The 22,991-nt window shown below is 43.0% G+C and overlaps 67 pseudogenes; all 67 read right to left on the bottom strand.

Moving 5' to 3' along the window:
* Nucleotides 1-3,656: 3,656 nt before the first annotated feature.
* LOC144348089 (5S ribosomal RNA) lies at nucleotides 3,657-3,776 on the bottom strand (annotated as a pseudogene).
* A 96-nt stretch (nucleotides 3,777-3,872) lies between these two features.
* On the bottom strand, nucleotides 3,873-3,992 carry LOC144348110 (5S ribosomal RNA; annotated as a pseudogene).
* A 96-nt stretch (nucleotides 3,993-4,088) lies between these two features.
* On the bottom strand, nucleotides 4,089-4,208 carry LOC144348104 (5S ribosomal RNA; annotated as a pseudogene).
* Nucleotides 4,209-4,304: 96 nt separating this feature from the next.
* LOC144348087 (5S ribosomal RNA) lies at nucleotides 4,305-4,424 on the bottom strand (annotated as a pseudogene).
* A 96-nt stretch (nucleotides 4,425-4,520) lies between these two features.
* Nucleotides 4,521-4,640, bottom strand: LOC144348090 (5S ribosomal RNA; annotated as a pseudogene).
* A 97-nt stretch (nucleotides 4,641-4,737) lies between these two features.
* LOC144348086 (5S ribosomal RNA) lies at nucleotides 4,738-4,857 on the bottom strand (annotated as a pseudogene).
* Nucleotides 4,858-5,280: 423 nt separating this feature from the next.
* LOC146727003 (5S ribosomal RNA) lies at nucleotides 5,281-5,400 on the bottom strand (annotated as a pseudogene).
* A 96-nt stretch (nucleotides 5,401-5,496) lies between these two features.
* LOC146727002 (5S ribosomal RNA) lies at nucleotides 5,497-5,616 on the bottom strand (annotated as a pseudogene).
* Nucleotides 5,617-5,712: 96 nt separating this feature from the next.
* Nucleotides 5,713-5,832, bottom strand: LOC146727001 (5S ribosomal RNA; annotated as a pseudogene).
* Nucleotides 5,833-5,928: 96 nt separating this feature from the next.
* LOC146727000 (5S ribosomal RNA) lies at nucleotides 5,929-6,048 on the bottom strand (annotated as a pseudogene).
* Nucleotides 6,049-6,144: 96 nt separating this feature from the next.
* LOC146726999 (5S ribosomal RNA) lies at nucleotides 6,145-6,264 on the bottom strand (annotated as a pseudogene).
* A 97-nt stretch (nucleotides 6,265-6,361) lies between these two features.
* Nucleotides 6,362-6,481, bottom strand: LOC146726998 (5S ribosomal RNA; annotated as a pseudogene).
* A 305-nt stretch (nucleotides 6,482-6,786) lies between these two features.
* LOC146726997 (5S ribosomal RNA) lies at nucleotides 6,787-6,906 on the bottom strand (annotated as a pseudogene).
* Nucleotides 6,907-7,002: 96 nt separating this feature from the next.
* Nucleotides 7,003-7,122, bottom strand: LOC146726996 (5S ribosomal RNA; annotated as a pseudogene).
* Nucleotides 7,123-7,218: 96 nt separating this feature from the next.
* LOC146726995 (5S ribosomal RNA) lies at nucleotides 7,219-7,338 on the bottom strand (annotated as a pseudogene).
* A 312-nt stretch (nucleotides 7,339-7,650) lies between these two features.
* On the bottom strand, nucleotides 7,651-7,770 carry LOC146726994 (5S ribosomal RNA; annotated as a pseudogene).
* Nucleotides 7,771-7,867: 97 nt separating this feature from the next.
* LOC146726993 (5S ribosomal RNA) lies at nucleotides 7,868-7,987 on the bottom strand (annotated as a pseudogene).
* A 213-nt stretch (nucleotides 7,988-8,200) lies between these two features.
* LOC146726992 (5S ribosomal RNA) lies at nucleotides 8,201-8,320 on the bottom strand (annotated as a pseudogene).
* Nucleotides 8,321-8,416: 96 nt separating this feature from the next.
* Nucleotides 8,417-8,536, bottom strand: LOC146726991 (5S ribosomal RNA; annotated as a pseudogene).
* A 313-nt stretch (nucleotides 8,537-8,849) lies between these two features.
* Nucleotides 8,850-8,969, bottom strand: LOC146726990 (5S ribosomal RNA; annotated as a pseudogene).
* Nucleotides 8,970-9,281: 312 nt separating this feature from the next.
* LOC146726989 (5S ribosomal RNA) lies at nucleotides 9,282-9,401 on the bottom strand (annotated as a pseudogene).
* Nucleotides 9,402-9,497: 96 nt separating this feature from the next.
* Nucleotides 9,498-9,615, bottom strand: LOC146726988 (5S ribosomal RNA; annotated as a pseudogene).
* Nucleotides 9,616-9,711: 96 nt separating this feature from the next.
* LOC146726987 (5S ribosomal RNA) lies at nucleotides 9,712-9,831 on the bottom strand (annotated as a pseudogene).
* Nucleotides 9,832-10,143: 312 nt separating this feature from the next.
* On the bottom strand, nucleotides 10,144-10,263 carry LOC146726986 (5S ribosomal RNA; annotated as a pseudogene).
* A 95-nt stretch (nucleotides 10,264-10,358) lies between these two features.
* On the bottom strand, nucleotides 10,359-10,478 carry LOC146726985 (5S ribosomal RNA; annotated as a pseudogene).
* Nucleotides 10,479-10,911: 433 nt separating this feature from the next.
* On the bottom strand, nucleotides 10,912-11,031 carry LOC146726984 (5S ribosomal RNA; annotated as a pseudogene).
* Nucleotides 11,032-11,127: 96 nt separating this feature from the next.
* On the bottom strand, nucleotides 11,128-11,247 carry LOC146726983 (5S ribosomal RNA; annotated as a pseudogene).
* Nucleotides 11,248-11,343: 96 nt separating this feature from the next.
* On the bottom strand, nucleotides 11,344-11,463 carry LOC146726982 (5S ribosomal RNA; annotated as a pseudogene).
* Nucleotides 11,464-11,559: 96 nt separating this feature from the next.
* Nucleotides 11,560-11,678, bottom strand: LOC146726981 (5S ribosomal RNA; annotated as a pseudogene).
* Nucleotides 11,679-11,891: 213 nt separating this feature from the next.
* LOC146726980 (5S ribosomal RNA) lies at nucleotides 11,892-12,011 on the bottom strand (annotated as a pseudogene).
* Nucleotides 12,012-12,107: 96 nt separating this feature from the next.
* LOC146726979 (5S ribosomal RNA) lies at nucleotides 12,108-12,227 on the bottom strand (annotated as a pseudogene).
* A 96-nt stretch (nucleotides 12,228-12,323) lies between these two features.
* LOC146726978 (5S ribosomal RNA) lies at nucleotides 12,324-12,443 on the bottom strand (annotated as a pseudogene).
* A 96-nt stretch (nucleotides 12,444-12,539) lies between these two features.
* Nucleotides 12,540-12,658, bottom strand: LOC146726977 (5S ribosomal RNA; annotated as a pseudogene).
* A 95-nt stretch (nucleotides 12,659-12,753) lies between these two features.
* Nucleotides 12,754-12,873, bottom strand: LOC146726976 (5S ribosomal RNA; annotated as a pseudogene).
* Nucleotides 12,874-13,206: 333 nt separating this feature from the next.
* LOC146726975 (5S ribosomal RNA) lies at nucleotides 13,207-13,326 on the bottom strand (annotated as a pseudogene).
* Nucleotides 13,327-13,422: 96 nt separating this feature from the next.
* On the bottom strand, nucleotides 13,423-13,542 carry LOC146726974 (5S ribosomal RNA; annotated as a pseudogene).
* A 96-nt stretch (nucleotides 13,543-13,638) lies between these two features.
* Nucleotides 13,639-13,758, bottom strand: LOC146726973 (5S ribosomal RNA; annotated as a pseudogene).
* Nucleotides 13,759-14,070: 312 nt separating this feature from the next.
* Nucleotides 14,071-14,190, bottom strand: LOC146726972 (5S ribosomal RNA; annotated as a pseudogene).
* A 528-nt stretch (nucleotides 14,191-14,718) lies between these two features.
* LOC146726971 (5S ribosomal RNA) lies at nucleotides 14,719-14,838 on the bottom strand (annotated as a pseudogene).
* Nucleotides 14,839-15,269: 431 nt separating this feature from the next.
* Nucleotides 15,270-15,389, bottom strand: LOC146726970 (5S ribosomal RNA; annotated as a pseudogene).
* Nucleotides 15,390-15,485: 96 nt separating this feature from the next.
* Nucleotides 15,486-15,605, bottom strand: LOC146726969 (5S ribosomal RNA; annotated as a pseudogene).
* Nucleotides 15,606-15,701: 96 nt separating this feature from the next.
* LOC146726968 (5S ribosomal RNA) lies at nucleotides 15,702-15,821 on the bottom strand (annotated as a pseudogene).
* A 96-nt stretch (nucleotides 15,822-15,917) lies between these two features.
* On the bottom strand, nucleotides 15,918-16,035 carry LOC146726967 (5S ribosomal RNA; annotated as a pseudogene).
* Nucleotides 16,036-16,347: 312 nt separating this feature from the next.
* On the bottom strand, nucleotides 16,348-16,467 carry LOC146726966 (5S ribosomal RNA; annotated as a pseudogene).
* A 97-nt stretch (nucleotides 16,468-16,564) lies between these two features.
* LOC146726965 (5S ribosomal RNA) lies at nucleotides 16,565-16,684 on the bottom strand (annotated as a pseudogene).
* A 96-nt stretch (nucleotides 16,685-16,780) lies between these two features.
* LOC146726964 (5S ribosomal RNA) lies at nucleotides 16,781-16,900 on the bottom strand (annotated as a pseudogene).
* A 96-nt stretch (nucleotides 16,901-16,996) lies between these two features.
* LOC146726963 (5S ribosomal RNA) lies at nucleotides 16,997-17,116 on the bottom strand (annotated as a pseudogene).
* A 214-nt stretch (nucleotides 17,117-17,330) lies between these two features.
* On the bottom strand, nucleotides 17,331-17,450 carry LOC146726962 (5S ribosomal RNA; annotated as a pseudogene).
* A 96-nt stretch (nucleotides 17,451-17,546) lies between these two features.
* On the bottom strand, nucleotides 17,547-17,666 carry LOC146726961 (5S ribosomal RNA; annotated as a pseudogene).
* Nucleotides 17,667-17,762: 96 nt separating this feature from the next.
* Nucleotides 17,763-17,882, bottom strand: LOC146726960 (5S ribosomal RNA; annotated as a pseudogene).
* A 96-nt stretch (nucleotides 17,883-17,978) lies between these two features.
* On the bottom strand, nucleotides 17,979-18,098 carry LOC146726959 (5S ribosomal RNA; annotated as a pseudogene).
* Nucleotides 18,099-18,632: 534 nt separating this feature from the next.
* On the bottom strand, nucleotides 18,633-18,751 carry LOC146726958 (5S ribosomal RNA; annotated as a pseudogene).
* Nucleotides 18,752-18,846: 95 nt separating this feature from the next.
* On the bottom strand, nucleotides 18,847-18,966 carry LOC146726957 (5S ribosomal RNA; annotated as a pseudogene).
* Nucleotides 18,967-19,180: 214 nt separating this feature from the next.
* On the bottom strand, nucleotides 19,181-19,300 carry LOC146726956 (5S ribosomal RNA; annotated as a pseudogene).
* Nucleotides 19,301-19,396: 96 nt separating this feature from the next.
* LOC146726955 (5S ribosomal RNA) lies at nucleotides 19,397-19,516 on the bottom strand (annotated as a pseudogene).
* A 97-nt stretch (nucleotides 19,517-19,613) lies between these two features.
* Nucleotides 19,614-19,733, bottom strand: LOC146726954 (5S ribosomal RNA; annotated as a pseudogene).
* A 312-nt stretch (nucleotides 19,734-20,045) lies between these two features.
* LOC146726953 (5S ribosomal RNA) lies at nucleotides 20,046-20,165 on the bottom strand (annotated as a pseudogene).
* Nucleotides 20,166-20,264: 99 nt separating this feature from the next.
* LOC146726952 (5S ribosomal RNA) lies at nucleotides 20,265-20,384 on the bottom strand (annotated as a pseudogene).
* A 313-nt stretch (nucleotides 20,385-20,697) lies between these two features.
* Nucleotides 20,698-20,816, bottom strand: LOC146726951 (5S ribosomal RNA; annotated as a pseudogene).
* A 95-nt stretch (nucleotides 20,817-20,911) lies between these two features.
* On the bottom strand, nucleotides 20,912-21,031 carry LOC146726950 (5S ribosomal RNA; annotated as a pseudogene).
* Nucleotides 21,032-21,247: 216 nt separating this feature from the next.
* On the bottom strand, nucleotides 21,248-21,367 carry LOC146726949 (5S ribosomal RNA; annotated as a pseudogene).
* A 215-nt stretch (nucleotides 21,368-21,582) lies between these two features.
* LOC146726948 (5S ribosomal RNA) lies at nucleotides 21,583-21,702 on the bottom strand (annotated as a pseudogene).
* A 96-nt stretch (nucleotides 21,703-21,798) lies between these two features.
* Nucleotides 21,799-21,918, bottom strand: LOC146726947 (5S ribosomal RNA; annotated as a pseudogene).
* Nucleotides 21,919-22,014: 96 nt separating this feature from the next.
* Nucleotides 22,015-22,134, bottom strand: LOC146726946 (5S ribosomal RNA; annotated as a pseudogene).
* A 216-nt stretch (nucleotides 22,135-22,350) lies between these two features.
* On the bottom strand, nucleotides 22,351-22,470 carry LOC146726945 (5S ribosomal RNA; annotated as a pseudogene).
* Nucleotides 22,471-22,566: 96 nt separating this feature from the next.
* Nucleotides 22,567-22,686, bottom strand: LOC146726944 (5S ribosomal RNA; annotated as a pseudogene).
* A 95-nt stretch (nucleotides 22,687-22,781) lies between these two features.
* On the bottom strand, nucleotides 22,782-22,901 carry LOC146726943 (5S ribosomal RNA; annotated as a pseudogene).
* Between the last annotated feature and the right edge of the window lie 90 nt (nucleotides 22,902-22,991).

Below are 22,991 nucleotides of genomic sequence, written 5' to 3'. Positions count from 1 at the left end.
CGACAGAGGGCAGCCTTGTCGGACACTACGAGATACTGGAAAGGGTTCAGATAAAAAACCATTACATTTTAATATACTGTTTACATCGTGGTATAGAATTGATACCCATTTGACAAAATTTTCGCCAAAATTAAATGCCTTTAGAGTATTGATCAAGTAATTGTGATCAACCCGATCAAACGCTTTCATCTGATCTATTTTTAAAACTATTCCTTGTTTATTATTTTCATTGACATAGGTGATGACGTCACGGATACACAGTATATTATCTGCAATATCACGGCCTGGTACACTACATGTCTGATCGTCAGAAATAATTGAACTGAGAACATTACGTAGACGGAACGCTAACAACTTTGAAATAAGTTTGTAATCTACGTTTAAAAGCGAAATCGGGCGCCAGTTAGCAATAAAACGTTTATCACAATCCTTCTTTGGAATTAGTGTAATGACACTTGTGCGTAAACTATGGGGCAATTTGTCGTTTTCATAAATGAGATTTGTTATATCCGTGAAATCATCACAAATGTCCGACCAGAAACATTTATACCACTCTACGGTCAGACCGTCAATACCTGGCGACTTATCATTAATCATTTTAGTGAGTACAAGACTTAATTCCTCATTAGTTATTTTCCTGTCTAAAGTAGTTTTGTCCTCATCTGCGAGTTTATTTTCAATTGAATTGAGCAGAGAGGATGGGTCGCTTACTGAGAGATCTTTTTTGAACATTTTTTTGTAGAAGTCAGCAACATATGGAATAATTGTATCGGATGTGGACAAAATTTGTCCGTGATCGTCCACAATGCATTTTAGTGTTTTTTTTCTCTTGTTTACATTTTTCAAGTGTCAAAAATTATTTAGTATTTTTTTTCATCCTCTTCAATAATTTGTGCTTTGCTGCGGATAGCGGCACCTTTTGTTTCGTTTACAATGATGTTGTTTAGTTCACCCTGTAGACGTGTTGCGCGTGTCAAACAGTAGTCAGGATATTTTGACGCTTTAGCGTATTCATATTTAATTTTTTTCTCTAATGATGTTTTTAGTTTTCGACTGGCTTTGGCCTTTTTTCCGGCTATATGACATGAAATGCGTTTAATTTCCCGTTTAAGATGTTCCCACCATTCTATTTTATTTTCCAGGTAGATACCATCTTTTCGGGAATTCATAATGAGGGTTTTAATTTCGTGTATGTAAATTTGGTCTTTTAATAAACAGTTATTAAAGTGCCAGAGACCAGGTCCGCGCCGAGTTTTAGATAAATCAAAAGTCAATTTAATTGCATCGTGATCGCTAAAAGGAAATGAAATTATTTTGCTTGAAGTACAGCAGTGTACTTTCTCAGCTGATACCAGGCAGTAATCAATTCGACTTTGGCATAATTGCTGGTCGATAATCTTACGCCATGTGAATTCACGCTGAGATGCATGCTGAGCTCTCCAAATATCAATTAATGATTTTTGTTCTAAAAATGTTTTTAAGTAGTCTCTAGAACGATCTTTATAAAACAATGTACCAGATTTATCAAGGTCTTGATTTATAACACAATTAAAATCTCCAATTATTATGTTTGGGCGATCGTTACAGAGAAATTGGCCAAGGTGTTCAAAAAACCGTAGTCTTTCTGTCATATTGTTGGGGGCATACACATTAATCAAATTAACAATATTATCATCGATATCCAGTGTGACTTGGATAAGCCTTCCTGAAAAAATGATACTCTCACTACAATCTGTTATAGTTATACCCGATGTTTCCGATATAAATATAGCAACACCACGCATACCACGGTCACACTGGTTTTCAGAATTACTTGTGATCAGTTCTCCTTCCCAGGATTGTCTGATTTTTGGAATTTTGGAGTCTGTACAGAACGTTTCCTGTAGTGCCACAATACTAAATTTATGAACTTTACAATACTGTATTGTATCTGATAGTTTTGTCTGATTTCTTAGACCGTTAATATTGATAGATACCAGTGTGACCATAATGACATAAATAATGAGTGGTAATTGTAACATAATCATTGTTCAGGTGTCGTTCATTACCTCTCCTGATATGACCTGGTTTGTGATGACATCTTTCGGTTTAAACTTGGTATGTGATTGTTCAATGTTCGGTTTTGGTGCTATTTTTTTTCTTCGATGACTCTGTGGAGTACCAGGCTCGTTCTCAGTAGATGAATCATGCTGCCGTTTGACGGTTGTAGACAACTTTGATTTGTTAGACTTTTTTTGGTTGCTGTCTTTTTTTGGTCATCTTTAACAGTTGCATCATTTTCTGAAGGGTGGGGGTTGTGAGATGCCAAGTCTGGACGTCTGTATTCATCAGCCTCTTCCGCATTCTCAAAACCGAGATCTTCCGTTTCGTCCATACCGTCACTGTCATAGTCGTTATCAGGTTTTCTAACATTCTCATCGCCGTTGTTATTCGTTTTTATTAAACATGTTTCCATTGGTGTTCCATTTTTTTCCTCTGTAGATTCGACTTCATTCCTTCCTACTTTTTTTTTCCGTGAAGTCTCTATTAAAATTAGAGCAATGACGTGCAATGTGACCATTTTCTCCACATTTAAAACACTTGCGATTTTCACAGATTCTCTCTGTATGACCTAATTGTTTACAGATTTTACACAAATAGTTTGGACACTGTGAATAACGTGGCTTTCACTTAAACAATTGTTACACACTTTATGCTGATTGTTATGTAATAAACGAGTGTATGGCCCATTGTCTTCAAACTTGATTGCATAAGGCAGTGACTTAACACTTGCTGGGAATTCAGCACGAACAAAGCGAGTACCATTTTCAATGGAGGGGGCCTCTCGGTAGTATTTTTGTAACACGGGGCTTCTAATTGTGCATCCAAATTGCTCCAGACGGCATGTAATAACTTCATCCTGAATATAAGCAGGAACGTTGAAAAAGGACACTGTCAGGAAGTTACGGCTCAGACCATGTACTTCGCACTCCACTCCATTAATACCAATGCCTTGTTCGAGTAACAGCTCAACAGACTCGGTAGAAACCAGAGTTATTTGCCAAATACCATTAATATTTATACATGCTAATACAGATTCAGTTCCACATGTTCCTTGTACAGCCTCAATAACATCTAAAGCTTTAAAATTACAATCAACAATGGTTACCGTGTTGTCCATTGTGGCAGGTGGTCGCCGAGTGCCTTGAGCACGAGGGGCGGCCATTATGGCCTAACCTCTCGTGCAGCGCTGGAAGAAAACACTGGTCACAGAAGGCCTTTCCTAAGTATCACGAAATAAACGTGAAAAACGTCTTATGGTGGTAGAACACCACTACAAATCACTGTGATTAACACAGGATGTCTATCACGTAGCATGTTGATTAGCATATGCTGCAGCACCAGTTGAACACGTCCTACTCGAACAAGAACTGGTGTATTCTGCATTGGTTTGGCAGTACGCTGAATATTCGTCGGAATTGGATGTAATTTAATACTTCGGCTAGGCAAAAAATCCCGGGAAAAAGTTAGTATGTACGGTGGAATAAAAATGTTGATGAGCCTAATGCACGTGGTATTCCCAGCGGGTCTCCCAAGCAAGTACTAACCACGCCCGATGCAGCTTAACTTCAGTGATCGGACGAGAACTGGTGTATTCTGCAATAAAAATGTTCATCAGCCTACTGCACGTGGTATTCCCAGCCGGTCTGCCATGCAAGTACTAACCACGCCCGACGCAGCTTAACTTCAGTGATCGGACGAGAACTGGTGTATTCTGCAATGGTTTGGCAGCAGGCTGAATATTCGTCCGAATTGTATGTCATTTAATGCTACGGCTAGGCAAAAAATCATAGGAAAAATTTAGTATGTAATGTGGAATAAAAATATTGATGAGCCTACTGCACGTGGTATTCCCAGCCGGTCTCCCATGCAAGTACTAACCACGCCCGATGCAGCTTAACTTCAGTGATCGGACGAGAACTGGTGTATTCTACAATAGTTTGGCAGTAGGCTGAATATTCGTCGGAATTGGATGTCATTTATTGCTACGGCTAGGCAAAAAATCATGGGTAAAAGTTAGTATGTAATTTGGAATAAAAATGTTGATGAGCCTACTGCACGTGGTTTTCCCAGCCAGTCTCCCATGCAAGTACTAACCACACCAGATGCAGCTTAACTTCAGTGATCGGACAAGAACTGGTGTGTTCTGCAATGGTTTGACAGGAGGCTGAATATTCGTCAGAATTGCATGTCGTTTAACGGTTCGGCAAGTCAAAAAATCCCGGGAAAAAGTTGGTATGCACGGTGGAATAAAAATGTTGATAAGCCTACTGCACATGGTATTCCCAGCCGGTCTCCCATGCAAGTACTAAACACGCCAGATGCAGCTTAACTTCAGTGTTCGGACGAGTACTTGTGTATTCTGCAATAGTTTGGCAGTAGGCTGGATATTCGTCGGAATTGGATGTAATTTAATACTTCGGCTAGGCAAAAAATCCCGGGAAAAAGTTAGTATGTACGGTGGAATAAAAATGTTGATGAGCCTAATGCACATGGTATTCCCAGCCGGTCTCCCATGTAAGTACTAACCACGCCCAATGCAGCTTAACTTCAGTGATCGGACGAGAACTGGTGTATTCTGCAATTGTTTGGCAGTAGGCTAAATATTCGTCCCAATTGTATGTCATTTAATGCTTCGTCTAGGCAAAAAATCATGGGGAAAAAGTTAGTATGTAATGTGGAATAAAAATGTTGATGAGCCTACTGCACGTGGTATTCCCAGCCGGTCTCCCGTGCAAGTACTAACCACACCCGATGCAGCTTAACTTCAGTGATCGGACGAGAACTGCTGTATTCTGCAATGGTTTGGCAGTAGGCTGAATATTCGTCGGAATTGGATGTTATGTAATACTTTGGCTAGGCAAAACATCCCGGGAAAATGTTAGTATGTATGGTGGAATAAAAATGTTGATGAGCCTAATGCACTTGGTATTCCAGGCCGGTCTCCCATGCAACCACGCCCGATGCAGCTTAACTTCAGTGATCGGACGATAACTGGTGTATTCTGCAATGGTTTGGCAGTAGGCTGAATATTCGTCCGAATTGGATGTCATTTAATGCTACGGCTAGGCAAAAAATCATGGGAAAAAGTTTGTATGTACGGTGGAATAAAAATGTTGATGAGCCTAATGCACGTGGTATTCCCAGCGGGTCTCCCAAGCAAGTACTAACCACGCCCGATGCAGCTTAACTTCAGTGATCGGACGAGAACTGGTGTATTCTGCAATAAAAATGTTCATCAGCCTACTGCACGTGGTATTCCCAGCCGGTCTGCCATGCAAGTACTAACCACGCCCGACGCAGCTTAACTTCAGTGATCGGACGAGAACTGGTGTATTCTGCAATGGTTTGGCAGCAGGCTGAATATTCGTCCGAATTGTATGTCATTTAATGTTACGGCTAGGCAAAAAATCATAGGAAAAATTTAGTATGTAATGTGGAATAAAAATATTGATGAGCCTACTGCACGTGGTATTCCCAGCCGGTCTCCCATGCAAGTACTAACCACGCCCGATGCAGCTTAACTTCAGTGATCGGACGAGAACTGGTGTATTCTACAATAGTTTGGCAGTAGGCTGAATATTCGTCGGAATTGCATGTCATTTATTGCTACGGCTAGGCAAAAAATCAAGGGTAAAAGTTAGTATGTAATTTGGAATAAAAATGTTGATGAGCCTACTGCACGTGGTTTTCCCAGCCAGTCTCCCATGCAAGTACTAACCACACCAGATGCAGCTTAACTTCAGTGATCGGACAAGAACTGGTGTGTTCTGCAATGGTTTGACAGGAGGCTGAATATTCGTCAGAATTGCATGTCGTTTAACGGTTCGGCAAGTCAAAAAATCCCGGGAAAAAGTTGGTATGCACGGTGGAATAAAAATGTTGATAAGCCTACTGCACATGGTATTCCCAGCCGGTCTCCCATGCAAGTACTAAACACGCCAGATGCAGCTTAACTTCAGTGTTCGGACGAGTACTTGTGTATTCTGCAATAGTTTGGCAGTAGGCTGGATATTCGTCGGAATTGGATGTAATTTAATACTTCGGCTAGGCAAAAAATCCCGGGAAAAAGTTAGTATGTACGGTGGAATAAAAATGTTGATGAGCCTAATGCACATGGTATTCCCAGCCGGTCTCCCATGTAAGTACTAACCACGCCCAATGCAGCTTAACTTCAGTGATCGGACGAGAACTGGTGTATTCTGCAATTGTTTGGCAGTAGGCTAAATATTCGTCCCAATTGTATGTCATTTAATGCTTCGTCTAGGCAAAAAATCATGGGGAAAAAGTTAGTATGTAATGTGGAATAAAAATGTTGATGAGCCTACTGCACGTGGTATTCCCAGCCGGTCTCCCGTGCAAGTACTAACCACACCCGATGCAGCTTAACTTCAGTGATCGGACGAGAACTGCTGTATTCTGCAATGGTTTGGCAGTAGGCTGAATATTCGTCGGAATTGGATGTTATGTAATACTTTGGCTAGGCAAAACATCCCGGGAAAATGTTAGTATGTATGGTGGAATAAAAATGTTGATGAGCCTAATGCACTTGGTATTCCAGGCCGGTCTCCCATGCAACCACGCCCGATGCAGCTTAACTTCAGTGATCGGACGATAACTGGTGTATTCTGCAATGGTTTGGCAGTAGGCTGAATATTCGTCCGAATTGGATGTCATTTAATGCTACGGCTAGGCAAAAAATCATGGGAAAAAGTTTTTATGTACGGTGGAATAAAAATGTTGATAAGCCTACTGCTCGTGGTATTCCCAGCCGGTCTCCCATGTAAGTACTAACCATGCTCGATGCAGATTAACTTCAGTGATCGGACGAGAACTGGTGTATTCTGCATTGGTTTGGCAGTAGGCTGAATATTCGTCGGAATTGGATGCAATTTAATACTTCGGCTAGGCAACAAATCCCGGGAAAAAGTTAGTATGTACGGTGGAATAAAAATGTTGATAAGCCTACTGAAGGTGGTATTCCCAGCCGGTCTCCCATGCAAGTACTAACCATGCCCGATGCAGATTAACTTCAGTGATCGGACGAGAACTGGTGTATTCTGCATTGGTCTGGCAGTAGGCTGAATATTTGTCGTAATTGGATGTCATTTAATGCTACGGCTAGGCAAAAAATCAGAGGAAAAAGTTAGTATGTAATGTGGAATAAAAATGTTGATGAGCCTACTGCACGTGGTATTCCCAGCAGGTCTCCCATGCAAGTACTAACCACGCCCGATGCAGCTTAACTTCAGTGATCGGACGAGAACTGGTGTATTCTGCAATAGTTTGGCAATAGGCTGAATATTCGTTTGAATTGGATGTCATTTATTGCTACGGCTAGGCAAAAAATCATGGGTAAAAGTTAGTATGTAATTTGGAATAAAAATGTTGATGAGCCTACTGCACGTGGTATTCCCAGCCGGTCTCCCATGCAAGTACTAACTACACCACATGCATCTTTACTTCAGTGATCGGACAAGAACTGGCGTGTTCTGCAATGGTTTGAGAGGAGGCTGAATATTCGTCAGAATTGCACGTCGTTTAACGCTTCGGCAAGGCAAACAATCATGGGAAAAATTGGTATGTACGGTGGAATAAAAAATGTTGATAAGCCTACTGCACGTGGTATTCCTAGCCGGTCTCCCATGCAAGTACTAACCACGCCCGATGCAGCTTAACTTCAGTGATCGGACGAGAATTGGTGTATTCTGCAATGGTTTGGCAGTAGGCTGGATATTCGTCGGAATTGGATGTAATTTAATACTTCGGCTAGGCAAAAAATCCCGGGAAAAAGTTAGTATGTACGGTAGAATAAAAATGTTGATGAGCCTAATGCACGTGGTATTCCCAGCCGGTCTCCCATGCAAGTACTAACCACGCCCGATGCAGCTTAACTTCAGTGATCGGACGAGAACTGGTGTATTCTGCAATAAAAATGTTCATCAGCCTACTGTACATGGTATTCCCAGCCGGTCTCCCGTGCAAGAACTAACCATGCCTGTTGCGGCTTAACTTCGGTGATCGGACGAGAAGTGGTGTACTCTGCAATGGTTTGGCAGTAGGCTGAATATTCGTCAGAATTGGATGTAATTTAATACTTCGGCTAGGCAACAAATCCCGGGAAAAAGTTAGTAAGTACGGTGGAATAAAAATGTTGAAAAGCCTACTGCACATTGTATTCCAAGTTGGTCTCCAATGCAAGTACTAACCACGCCCGATGCAGCTTAACTTCAGTGATCAGACGAGAACTGGTGTATTCTGTAATGGTTTGGCAGTAGGCTGGATATTCGTCGGAATTGGATGTAATTTAATACTTCGGCTAGGCAAAAAATCCCGGGAAAAAGTTAGTATGTACGGTAGAATAAAAATGTTGATGAGCCTAATGCACGTGGTATTTCCAGCCGGTCTCCCATGCAAGTACTAACCACGCCCGATGCAGCTTAACTTCAGTGATCGGACGAGAACTGGAGTATTCTGCATTGGTTTGGCAGTAGGCTGAATATTCGTCGGAATTGGATGTCATTTAATGCTACGGCTAGGCAAAAAATCATAGGAAAAATTTAGGATGTAATGTGGAATAAAAATGTTGATGAGCCTACTGCAGGTGGTATTCCCAGTAGGTCTCCCGTGCAAGAACTAACCACGCCCGATGCGGCTTAACTTCAGTGATCGGACGATAACTGATGTACTCTGCAATGGTTTGGCAGTAGGCTGAATATTCGTCAGAATTGCATGTCGTTTAACGCTTCGGTAAGGCAACAAATCCCGGAAAAAAATTTGATATGTACGGTGGAATAAAAATGTTGAGAAGCCTACTGCACTTGGTGTTCCCAGCCGGTCTCCCATGCAAGTACTAACCACGCCAAATGCAGCTTAACTTCAGTGATCAGACGAGAACTGGTGTATTCTGCAATGGTTTTGCTGTAGGCTGGATATTCCTCGGAATTGGATGTAATTTAATACTTCGGCTAGGCAACAAATCCCGGGAAAAAGTTAGTAAGTACGGTGGAATAAAAATGTTGACAAGCCTCCTGCAGGTGGTATTCCCAGTAGGTCTCCCGTGCAAGAACTAACCACGCCCGATGCGGCTTAACTTCAGTGATCGGACGATAACTGGTGTACTCTGCAATGGTTTGGCAGTAGGCTGAATATTCGTCAGAATTGCATGTTGTTTAACGCTTCGGCTAGGCAAAAAATCCCGTGAAAATTTTGGTATGTACGGTGGAATAAAAATGTTGATAAGCCTACTGCAGGTGGTATTCCCAGCCGGTCTCCCATGCAAGTACTAAACACGCTCGATGCAGCTTAACTTCAGTGGTCAGACGAGTACTGGTGTATTCTACAATGGTTTGGCAGTAGGCTGGATATTCGTCAGAATTGGATGTAATTTAATACTTCGGTTAGGCAAAAAATCCCGGGAAAATGTTAGTATGTACACTGGAATAAAAATGTTGATGAGCCTACTGCACGTGGTATTCCCAGCCGGTCTCCCATGTAAGTACTAACCACGCCCAATGCAGCTTAACTTCAGTGATCGGACGAGAACTGTTGTATTCTGCAATGGTGGCAGTAGGCTGAATATTCGTCCGAATTGTATGTCATTTAATGCTTCGTCTAGGCAAAAAATCATGGGAAAAAGTTTGTATGTAATGTGGAATAAAAATGTTGATGAGCCTACTGCACGTGGTATTCCCAGCCGGTCTCCCGTGCAAGAACTAACCACGCCTGATTCGGCTTAACTTCAGTGATCAGACGAGAACTGGTGTACTCTGCAATGGTTTGGCAGTAGGCTGAATATTCGTCAAAATTGGCTGTAATTTAATACTTCGGCTAGACAACAAATCCCGGGAAAAAGTTAGTAAGTACGGTGGAATAAAAATGTTGTCAAGTCTACTGCAGGTGGTATTCCCAGCCGGTCTCCCATGCAAGTACTATCCACGCTCAATGCAGCTTAACTTCAGTGATCCGACGAGAAATGGTGTATTCTGCAATGGTTTTGCAGTAGGCTGAATATTCGTCGGAATTGGATGTCATTTAATGCTACGGCTAGGCAAAAAATCATGGAAAAAATTTAGTATGTAATGTGGAATAAAAATGTTGAGGAGCCTACTGCATGTGGTATTCCCAGCCGGTCTCCCGTGCAAGAACTAACCACGCCCTATGCGGCTTAACTTCAGTGATCGGACGAGAACTGGTGTATTCTGCAATGGTTTGGCAGTAGGCTGAATATTTGTCGGAATTGGATGTAATTTAATACTTCGGCTAGGCAACAAATACCGGGAAAAGTTAGTATGTACGGTGGAATACAAATGTTGATGAGCCTAATGCACGTGGTATTCCCAGCCGGTCTCCCATGCAAGTACTAACCACGCCCGATGCAGCTTAACATCAGTGATCGGACGAGAATTGGTGTATTCTGCAATGGTTTGGCAGTAGGCTTAATATTTGTCGGAATTGGATTTCAATCAATGCTTCGGCTAGGCAAAAAATCACGGGGGGAAAAAAGATAGTATGTACGGTGGAATAAAAATGTTGAGATGCCTACTGCATGAGGTATTCAGAGCAGGTCTCCAATGCAATTACTAACCACGCCCTATGCGGCTTAACTTCAGTGATCGGACGAGAACTGGTGTATTCTGCAATGGTTTGGCAGTAGGCTGAATATTCGTCTGAATTGTATGTCATTTAATGCTTCGTCTAGGCAAAAAATCATAGGAAAATGTTAGTATGTAATGTGGAATAAAAATGTTGATGAGCCTACTGAACGTGGTATTCCCAGCCGGTCTCCCGTGCAAGAACTAACACGCCCTATGCGGCTTAACTTCAGTGATCGGACGAGAACTGGTGTATTCTGCAATAAAAATATTCATCAGCCTACTGCACGTGGTATTCCCAGCCAGTCTCCCATGCAAGTACTAAGCAAGCCTGATGCAGCTTAACTTCAGTGATCGGACGAGAACTGGTGTATTCTGCAATGGTTTGCCTGTAGGCTGAATATTCGTCGGAATTGGATGTCATTTAATGCTACGGCTAGGCAAACAATCATAGGAAAAAGTTAGTATGTAATGTGGAATAAAAATGTTGATGAGCCTACTGCACGTGGCATTCCCAGCCGGTCTCCCATGCAAGTACTAACCACGCCAGATGCAGCTTAACTTCAGTGATGGGACGAGAACTGGTGTGTTATGCAATGGATTGACAGTAGGCTGAGTATTTGTCAGAATTGGATGTCGTTTAACGCTTCGGCTAGGCAAAAAATCGCGGGAAAATGTTGGTATGTACGGTGGAATAAAAATGTTGATAAGTCTACTACACGTGGTATTCCCAGCCGGTCTCCCATGCAAGTACTAACCACGCCAGATGCAGCTTAACTTCAGTGATTGGACGAGAACTGGTGTATTCTACAATGGTTTGGCAGTAGGCTGAATATTCGTCGGAATTGGATGTAATTTAATACTTCGGCTAGGCAACAAATCCCGGGAAAAAGTTTGTATGTACGGTGGAATAAAAATGATGATAAGCCTACTGCTCGTGGTATTCCTAGCAGGTCTCCCATGCAAGTACTAACCACGCCGATGCAGCTTAACTTCTGTGATCGGACGAGAACTGGTGTATTCTACAATGGTTTGGCAGTAGGCTGAATATTCGTCTGAATTGTATGTCATTTAATGCTTCGTCTAGGCAAAAAATCATAGGAAAATGTTAGTATGTAATGTGGAATAAAAATGTTGATGAGCCTACTGAACGTGGTATTCCCAGCCGGTCTCCCGTGCAAGAACTAACACGCCCTATGCGGCTTAACTTCAGTGATCGGACGAGAACTGGTGTATTCTGCAATAAAAATATTCATCAGCCTACTGCACGTGGTATTCCCAGCCAGTCTCCCATGCAAGTACTAAGCAAGCCTGATGCAGCTTAACTTCAGTGATCGGACGAGAACTGGTGTATTCTGCAATGGTTTGCCTGTAGGCTGAATATTCGTCGGAATTGGATGTCATTTAATGCTACGGCTAGGCAAACAATCATAGGAAAAAGTTAGTATGTAATGTGGAATAAAAATGTTGATGAGCCTACTGCACGTGGCATTCCCAGCCAGTCTCCCATGCAAGTACTAACCACGCCAGATGCAGCTTAACTTCAGTGATGGGACGAGAACTGGTGTGTTATGCAATGGATTGGCAGTAGGCTGAGTATTTGTCAGAATTGGATGTCGTTTAACGCTTCGGCTAGGCAAAAAATCGCGGGAAAATGTTGGTATGTACGGTGGAATAAAAATGTTGATAAGTCTACTACACGTGGTATTCCCAGCCGGTCTCCCATGCAAGTACTAACCACGCCAGATGCAGCTTAACTTCAGTGATTGGACGAGAACTGGTGTATTCTACAATGGTTTGGCAGTAGGCTGAATATTCGTCGGAATTGGATGTAATTTAATACTTCGGCTAGGCAACAAATCCCGGGAAAAAGTTTGTATGTACGGTGGAATAAAAATGATGATAAGCCTACTGCTCGTGGTATTCCTAGCAGGTCTCCCATGCAAGTACTAACCACGCCGATGCAGCTTAACTTCTGTGATCGGACGAGAACTGGTGTATTCTACAATGGTTTGGCAGTAGGCTGAATATTCGTCGGAATTGGATGTAATTTAATACATCGGCTAGGCAAAAAATCCCGGGAAAAGTTAGTATGTACGGTGGAATACAAATGTTGATGAGCCTAATGCACGTAGTATTCCCAGCCGGTCTCCCATGCAAGTACTAACCACGCCCGATGCAGCTTAACTTCAGTGATCGGACGAGAACTGGTGTATTCTGCAATGGTTTGGCAGTAGGCTGAATATTCGTCCGAATTGTATGTCATTTAATGCTTCGTCTAGGCAAAAAAATCATAGGAAAAAGTTAGTATGTAATGTGGAATAAAAATGTTGATGAGCCTACTGCACGTGGTATTCCCAGCCGGTCTCCCGTGCAAGAACTAACCACGACCTATGCGGCTTAACTTCAGTGATCGGACGAGAACTGGTGTATTCTGCAATAAAAATGTTCATCAGCCTACTGCACGTGGTATTCCCAGCCGGTCTCCCATGCAAGTACTATCCACGCCCGATGCAGCTTAACTTCAGTGATCGGACGAGAACTGGTGTATTCTGCAATAAAAATTTTCATCAGCCTACTGCACGTGGTATTCCCAGCCGGTCTCCCATGCTAGTACTAACCACGCCCGATGCAGCTTAACTTCAGTGATTGGACGAGAACTGGTGTATTCTGCAATGGTTTTGCAGTAGGCTGAATATTCGTCGGAATTGGATGTCATTTAATGCTACGGCTAGGCAAAAAATCATGGAAAAAAGTTAGTATGTAATGTGGAATAAAAATGTTGAGGAGCCTACTGCACGTGGTATTCCCAGCCGGTCTCCCATGCAAGTAATAACCACGCCCGATGCAGCTTAACTTCAGTGATCGGACAAGAACTGGTGTGTTCTGCAATGGTTTGACAGAAGGCTGAATATGCGTCAGAATTGCATGTCGTTTAACGCTTCGGTAAGGCAAAAAATCCCGGGAAAAAGTTGGTATGTACGGTGGAATAAAAATGTTGAGAAGCCTACTGCACATGGTATTCCCAGCCGGTCTCCCATGGAAGTACTAACCACGCCCGATGCAGCTTAACTTCAGTGATCGGACGAGAACTGGTGTATTCTGCAATGGTTTGGCAGTAGGCTGAATATTCGTCCGAATTGTATGTCATTTAATGCTTCGTCTAGGTAAAAAATCATGGGAAAAAGTTGGTATGTAATGTGGAATAAAAATGTTGATGAGCCTTCTGCACATGGTATTCCCAGCCAGTCTTGCTTGCAAGAACTAACCACGCCCGATGCGGCTTAACTTCAGTGATCGGACGAGAAATGATGTATTCTGCATTGGTTTGGCAGTAGGCTGAATATTCGTCGGAATTGGATGTCATTTAATGCTACGGCTAGGCAAAAAATCATAGGAAAAAGTTAGTATGTAATGTGGAATAAAAATATTGATGAGCCTACTGCAGGTGGTATTCCCAGCCGGTCTCCCATGCTAGTACTAACCACGCCCGATGCAGCTTAACTTCAGTGATCGGAGGAGAACTGGTGTTTTCTGCAATGGTTTGGCAGTAGGCTGAATATTCGTCGGAATTGGATGTCATTTAATGCTACGGCTAGGCAACAAATCCCGGGAAAAAGTTAGTATTACGGTGGAATAAAAATGTTGATAAGCCTACTGCAGGTGGTATTCCCAGCCGGTCTCACATGCAATTACTAACCATGGCCGATGCAGATTAACTTCAGTGATCGGACGAGAAGTGGTGTATTCTGCATTGGTTTTGCAGTAGGCTGAATATTTGTCGGAATTGGATGTCATTTAATGCTACGGCTAGGCAAAAAATCATGGAAAAAAGTTAGTATGTAATGTGGAATAAAAATGTTGAGGAGCCTACTGCAGGTGGTATTCCCAGCCGGTCTCACATGCAATTACTAACCATGGCCGATGCAGATTAACTTCAGTGATCGGACGAGAAGTGGTGTATACTGCATTGGTTTGGCAGTAGGCTGAATATTCGTCGGAATTGGATGTCATTTAATGCTACGGCTAGGCAAAAAAATCATAGGAAAAAGTTAGTATGTAATGTGGAATAAAAATGTTGATGAGCCTACTGCACGTGGTATTCCCAGCCAGTCTCCCATGCAAGTACTAACCACGCCCGATGCAGCTTAACTTCACTGATCGGACAAGAACTGGCGTGTTCTGCAATGGTTTGACAGTAGGCTGCATATTCGTCGGAATTGGATGTAATTTAATACTTCTGCTAGGCAAAAAATCCCGGGAAAAAGTTAGTATGTACGGTGGAATAACAATGTTGATGAGCCTAATGCACGTGGTATTCCCAACCAGTCTCCCATGCAAGTACTAACCACGCCCGATGCAGCTTAACTTCAGTGAATGGACGAGAACTGGTTTATTCTGCAATAAAAATGTTCATCAGGCTACTGCACGTGTTATTCGCAGCCGGTCTCCCATGCAAGTACTAACCACGACCGAAGCAGCTTAACTTCAGTGATCGGACAAGAACTGATGTATTCTGCAATGGTTTGGGAGTAGGCTGAATATTCGTCCGAATTGTATGTCATTTAATGCTTCGTCTAGGCAAAAAAATCATGGGAAAATGTTAGTATGTAATGTGGAATAAAAATGTTGATGAGCCTACTGCACGTGGTATTCCCAGCCGGTCTCCCGTGCAAGAACTAACCACGCCTGATGCAGCTTAACTTCAGTGATCGGACGAGAACTGATGTACTCTGCAATGGCTTGGCAGTAGGCTGAATATTCGTCGGAATTGGATGTAATTTAATACTTCGGCTAGGCAACAAATACCGGGAAAAAGTTGGTATGTACGGTGGAATAAAAATGTTGATAAGCCTACTGCAGGTGGTATTCCCAGCCGGTCTCCCATGCAAGTACTAAACACGCCCGATGCAGCTTAACTTCAGTGGTCGGACGAGTACTGGTGTATTCTGCAATGGTTTGGCAGTAGGCTGGATATTCGTCAGAATTGGATGTAATTTAATGCTTCGTCTAGGTAAAAAATCATGGGAAAAAGTTGGTATGTAATGTGGAATAAAAATGTTGATGAGCCTACTGCACGTGGTATTCCCAGCCAGTCTCCCATGCAAGTACTAACCACGCCCGATGCAGCTTAACTTCAGTGATCGGACAAGAACTGGCGTGTTCTGCAATGGTTTGACAGTAGGCTGCATATTCGTCGGAATTGGATGTAATTTAATACTTCGGTTAGGCAAACAATCCCGGGAAAATGTTAGTATGTACACTGGAATAAAAATGGTGATGAGCCTAATGCACGTGGTATTCCCAGCCGGTCTCCCATGTAAGTACTAACCACGCCCAATGCAGCTTAACTTCAGTGATCGGACGAGAACTGTTGTATTCTGCAATGGTGGCAGTAGGCTGAATATTCGTCCGAATTGTATGTCATTTAATGCTTCGTCTAGTCAAAAAATCATGGGAAAAAGTTAGTATGTAATGTGGAATAAAAATGTTGACAAGCCTACTGCAGGTGGTATTCCAAGCCGGTCTCCCATGCAAGTACTAACCACGCACAATGCAGCTTAACTTCAGTGATCCGACGAGAAATGGTGTATTCTGCAATGGTTTTGCAGTAGGCTGAATATTCGTCGGAATTGGATGTCATTTAATGCTACGGCTAGGCAAAAAATCATGGAAAAAATTTAGCATGTAATGTGAAATAAAAATGTTGAGGAGCCTACTGCACGTGGTATTCCCAGCCGGTCTCCCGTGCAAGAACTAACCACGCCCTATGCGGCTTAACTTCAGTGATCGGACGAGAACTGGTGTATTCTGCAATGGTTTGGCAGTAGGCTGAATATTCGTCCGAATTGAATGTCATTTAATGCTTCGTCTAGGCAAAAAAATCATGGGAAAAAGTTAGTATGTAATGTGGAATAAAAATGTTGATGAGCCTACTGCACGTGGTATTCCCAGCCGGTCTCCCGTGCAAGAACTAACCACGCCTGATGCGGCTTAACTTCAGTGATCGGACGAGAACTGATGTACTCTGCAATGGCTTGGCAGTAGGCTGAATATTCGTCGGAATTGGATGTAATTTAATACTTCGGCTAGGCAACAAATACCGGGAAAAAGTTGGTATGTACGGTGGAATAAAAATGTTGATAAGCCTACTGCAGGTGGTATTCCCAGCCGGTCTCCCATGCAAGTACTAAACACGCCCGATGCAGCTTAACTTCAGTGGTCGGACGAGTACTGGTGTATTCTGCAATGGTTTGGCAGTAGGCTGGGTATTCGTCAGAATTAGATGTAATTTAATGCTTCGTCTAGGTAAAAAATCATGGGAAAAAGTTGGTATGTAATGTGGAATAAAAATGTTGATGAGCCTACTGCACGTGGTATTCCCAGCCAGTCTCCCATGCAAGTACTAACCACGCCCGATGCAGCTTAACTTCAGTGATCGGACAAGAACTGGCGTGTTCTGCAATGGTTTGACAGTAGGCTGCATATTCGTCGGAATTGGATGTAATTTAATACTTCTGCTAGGCAAAAAATCCCGGGAAAAAGTTAGTATGTACGGTGGAATAAAAATGTTGATGAGCCTAATGCACGTGGTATTCCCAACCAGTCTCCCATGCAAGTACTAACCACGCCCGATGCAGCTTAACTTCAGTGATCGGACGAGAACTGGTGTATTCTGCAATAAAAATGTTCATCAGCCTACTGCACGTGTTATTCGCAGCCGGTCTCCCATGCAAGTACTAACCACGACCGAAGCAGCTTAACTTCAGTGATCGGACGAGAACTGGTGTATTCCGCAATGGTTTGGCAGTAGGCTGAATATTCGTCCGAATTGAATGTCATTTAATGCTTCGTCTAGGCAAATAATCATGGGAAAAATTCAGTATGTAATGTGGAATAAAAATGTTGATGAGCCTACTGCACGTGGTATTCCCAGCCGGTCTCCCGTGCAAGAACTAACCACGCCTGATGCGGCTTAACTTCAGTGATCGGACGAGAACTGGTGTACTCTGCAATGGTTTGGCAGTAGGCTGAATATTCGTCAGAATTGGATGTAATTTAATACTTCGGCTAGACAACAAATCCCGGGAAAAAGTTAGTATGTACGGTGGAATAAAAATGTTGACAAGCCTACTGCAGGTGGTATTCCCAGCCGGTCTCCCATGCAAGTACTAACCACGCACAATGCAGCTTAACTTCAGTGATCCGACGAGAAATGGTGTATTCTGCAAAGGTTTTGCAGTAGGCTGAATATTCGTCGGAATTGGATGTCATTTAATGCTACGGCTAGGCAAAAAATCATGGAAAAAATTTAGCATGTAATGTGGAATAAAAATGTTGAGGAGCCTACTGCACGTGGTATTCCCAGCCGGTCTCCCGTGCAAGAACTAACCACGCCCTATGCGGCTTAACTTCAGTGATCGGACGAGAACTGGTGTATTCTGCAATGGTTTGGCAGTAGGCTGAATATTTGTCGGAATTGGATTTCAATCAATGCTTCGGCTAGGCAAAAAATCACGGGGGAAAAAAGATAGTATGTACGGTGGAATAAAAATGTTGAGATGCCTACTGCATGAGGTATACCCAGCAGGTCTCCCTTGCAAGTACTAACCACGCCCGATGCAGCTTAACTTCAGTGATCGGACAAGAATTGGTGTATTCTGCAATGGTTTGGCAGTATGCTTAATATTTGTCGGAATTGGATTTCAATCAATGCTTCGGCTAGGCAAAAAATCACGGGGGAAATAAGATAGTATGTACGGTGGAATAAAAATGTTAAGATGCCTACTGCATGAGGTATTCCCAGCAGGTCACCAATGCAATTACTAACCACGCCCGATGCAGCTTAACTTCTGTGATCGGACGTGAACTGGTGTATTTTACAATGGTTTGGCAGTAGGCTGAATATTCGTCGGAATTGGATGTAATTTAATACTTCGGCTAGGCAACAAATCCCGGGAAAAAGTTTGTATGTACGGTGGAATAAAAATGTTGATAAACCTACTGCTCGTGGTATTCCTAGCAGGTCTCCCATGCAAGTACTAACCACGCCGATGCAGCTTAACTTATGTGATCGGACGAGAACTGGTGTATTCTACAATGGTTTGGCAGTAGGCTGAATATTCGTCGGAATTGGATGTAATTTAATACATCGGCTAGGCAAAAAATCCCGGGAAAAGTTAGTATGTACGGTGGAATACAAATGTTGATGAGCCTAATGCACGTGGTATTCCCAGCCGGTCTCCCATGCAAGTACTAACCACGCCCGAAGCAGCTTAACTTCAGTGATCGGACGAGAACTGGTGTATTCTGCAATGGTTTGGCAGTAGGCTGAATATTCGTCCGAACTGTATGTCATTTAATGCTTCGTCTAGGCAAACAAATCATAGGAAAAAGTTAGTATGTAATGTGGAATAAAATGTTGATGAGCCTACTGCACGTGGTATTCCCAGCCGGTCTCCCGTGCAAGAACTAACCACGCCCTATGCGGCTTAACTTCAGTGATCGGACGAGAACTGGTGTATTCTGCAATAAAAATGTTCATCAGCCTACTGCACGTGGTATTCCCAGCCGGTCTCCCATGCAAGTACTAACCAAGCCTGATGCAGCTTAAATTCAGTGATCCGACGAGAACTGGTGTATTCTGCAACGGTTTTGCAGTAGGCTGAATATTCGTCAGAATTGGATGTCATTTAATGCTACGACTAGGCAAAAAATAATGGGTAAATGTTAGTATGTAATGTGGAATAAAAATGTTGATGAGCCTACTGCACGTGGTATTCCCAGCCGGTCTCCCATGCAAGTACTAACGACGCCCGATGCAGCTTAACTTCAGTGATCGGACAAGAACTGGTGTGTTCTGCAATGGATTGACAGTAGGCTGAATATTCGTCAGAATTGCATGTCGTTTAACGCTTCGGTAAGGCAAAAAATCGCGGGGAAAAAGTTGGTATGTACGGTGGAATAAAAATGTTGATAAGCCTACTGCACATTGTATTCCCAGCCGGTCTCCCATGCAAGTACAAACCACGCCCGATGCAGCTTAACTTCAGTGATCGGACGAGAACTGGTGTATCCTGCAATGGTTTGGCAGTAGGCTGGATATTCGTCGGAATTGGATGTATTTTAATACTTCGGCTAGGCAAAAAATCCCGGGAAAATGTTAGTATGTAAGGTGGAATAAAAATGTTGACAAGCCTACTGCAGGTGGTATTCCCAGCCGGTCTCCCATGCAAGTACTAACCACGCACAATGCAGCTTAACTTCAGTGATCCGACGAGAAATGGTGTATTCTGCAATGGTTTTTCAGTAGGCTGAATATTCGTCGGAATTGGATGTCATTTAATGCTACGGCTAGGCAAAAAATCATGGAAAAAATTTAGTATGTAATGTGGAATAAAAATGTTGAGGAGCCTACTGCACGTGGTATTCCCAGCCGGTCTCCCGTGCAAGAACTAACCACGCCCTATGCGTCTTAACTTCAGTGATCGGACGAGAACTGGTGTATTCTGCAATGGTTTTGCAGTAGGCTGAATATTTGTCGGAATTGGATTTCAATCAATGCTTCGGCTAGGCAAAAAATCACGGGGGAAAAAAGATAGTATGTACGGTGGAATAAAAATGTTGAGATGCCTACTGCATGAGGTATTCCCAGCAGGACTCCCATGCAAGTACTAACCACGCCCGATGCAGCTTAACTTCAGTGATCGGACAAGAATTGGTGTATTCTGCAATGGTTTGGCAAGAGGCTTAATATTTGTCGGAATTGTATTTCAATCAATGCTTCGGCTAGGCAAAAAATCACGGGGGAAAAAGATAGTATGTACGGTGGAATAAAAATGTTGAAATGCCTACTGCATGAGGTATTCCCAGCAGGTCTCCAATGCAATTACTAACCACGCCCGATGCAGCTTAACTTATGTGATCGACGTGAACAGGTGTATTCTACAATGGTTTGGCAGTAGGCTGAATATTCGTCGGAATTGGATGTAATTTAATACTTTGGCTAGGCAACAAATCCCGGGAAAAAGTTTGTATGTACGGTGGAATAAAAATGTTGATAAGCCTACTGCTCGTGGTATTCCTAGCAGGTCTCCCATGCAAGTACTAACCACGCCGATGCAGCTTAACTTATGTGATCGGACGAGAACTGGTGTATTCTACAATGGTTTGGCAGTAGGCTGAATATTCGTCGGAATTGGATGAAATTTAATACATCGGCTAGGCAAAAAATCCCGGGAAAAGTTAGTATGTACGGTGGAATACAAATGTTGATGAGCCTAATGCACGTAGTATTCCCAGCCGGTCTCCCATGCAAGTACTAACCACGCCCGAAGCAGCTTAACTTCAGTGATCGGACGAGAACTGGTGTATTCTGCAATGGTTTGGCAGTAGGCTGAATATTCGTCCGAATTGTATGTCATTTAATGCTTCGTCTAGGCAAAAAAAATCATAGGAAAAAGTTAGTATGTAATGTGGAATAAAAATGTTGATGAGCCTACTGCACGTGGTATTCCCAGCCGGTCTCCCGTGCAAGAACTAACCACGCCCTATGCGGCTTAACTTCAGTGATCGGACGAGAACTGGTGTATTCTGCAATAAAAATGTTCATCAGCCTACTGCACGTGGTATTCCCAGCCGGTCTCCCATGCAAGTACTAACCAAGCCTGATGCAGCTTAACTTCAGTGATCGGACGAGAACTGGTGTATTCTGCAATGGTTTGGCAGTAGGCTGAATATTCGTCCGAACTGTATGTCATTTAATGCTTCGTCTAGGCAAACAAATCATAGGAAAAAGTTAGTATGTAATGTGGAATAAAAATGTTGATGAGCCTACTGCACGTGGTATTCCCAGCCGGTCTCCCGTGCAAGAACTAACCACGCCCTATGCGGCTTAACTTCAGTGATCGGACGAGAACTGGTGTATTCTGCAATAAAAATGTTCATCAGCCTACTGCACGTGGTATTCCCAGCCGGTCTCCCATGCAAGTACTAACCAAGCCTGATGCAGCTTAACTTCAGTGATCCGACGAGAACTGGTGTATTCTGCAACGGTTTTGCAGTAGGCTGAATATTCGTCGGAATTGGATGTCATTTAATGCTACGACTAGGCAAAAAATAATGGGTAAATGTTAGTATGTAATGTGGAATAAAAATGTTGATGAGCCTACTGCACGTGGTATTCCCAGCCGGTCTCCCATGCAAGTACTAACGACGCCCGATGCAGCTTAACTTCAGTGATCGGACAAGAACTGGTGTGTTCTGCAATGGATTGACAGTAGGCTGAATATTCGTCAGAATTGCATGTCGTTTAACGCTTCGGTAAGGCAAAACATCATAGGAAAAAGTTAGTATGTACGGTGGAATAAAAATGTTGATAAGCCTACTGCTCGTGGTATTCCTAGCCGGTCTCCCATGCAAGTACTAACCACGCCTGAAGCAGCTTAACTTCAGTGATCGGACGAGAACTGGTGTATTCTGCAATGGTTTGGCAGTAGGCTGAATATTCGTCCGAATTGTATGTCATTTAATGCTTCGTCTAGGCAAAAAAAATCATAGGAAAAAGTTAGTATGTAATGTGGAATAAAAATGTTGATGAGCCTACTGCACGTGGTATTCCCAGCCGGTCTCCTGTGCAAGAACTAACCACGCCCTATGCGGCTTAACTTCAGTGATCGGACGAGAACTGGTGTATTCTGCAATAAAAATGTTCATCAGCCTACTGCACGTTGTATTCCCAGCCGGTCTCCCATGCAAGTACTAACCAAGCCTGATGCCGCTTAACTTCAGTGATCCGACGAGAACTGGTGTATTCTGCAATGGTTTTGCAGTAGGCTGAATATTCGTCGGAATTGGATGTCATTTAATGCTACGGCTAGGCAAAAAATAATTGGTAAATGTTAGTATGTAATGTGGAATAAAAATGTTGATGAGCCTACTGCACGTGGTATTCCCAGCCGGTCTCCCATGCAAGTACTAACGACGCCCGATGCAGCTTAACTTCAGTGATCGGACAAGAACTGGTGTGTTCTGCAATGGATTGACAGTAGGCTGAATATTCGTCAGAATTGCATGTATTTTAATACTTCGGCTAGGCAAAAAATCCCGGGAAAAAGTTAGTATGTAAGGAGAATAAAAATGTTGACAAGCCTACTGCAGGTGGTATTCCCAGCCGGTCTCCCATGCAAGTACTAACCACGCACAATGCAGCTTAAATTCAGTGATCGGACGAGAACTGGTGTATTCTGCAATGGTTTGGCAGTAGGCTGAATATTTGTCGGAATTGGATTTCAATCAATGCTTCGGCTAGGCAAAAAATCACGGGGGAAAAAAGATAGTATGCACGGTGGAATAAAA

This window comes from Saccoglossus kowalevskii, unplaced genomic scaffold, assembly GCF_978046115.1.
Source record: "Saccoglossus kowalevskii unplaced genomic scaffold, keSacKowa6.1 SCAFFOLD_24, whole genome shotgun sequence".
Classification (NCBI taxonomy): Eukaryota; Metazoa; Hemichordata; class Enteropneusta; family Harrimaniidae; genus Saccoglossus; species Saccoglossus kowalevskii.
The sequence above is the reverse complement of the archived record's forward strand: the minus strand, read 5'-3'. Positions and strand labels throughout refer to the sequence as shown.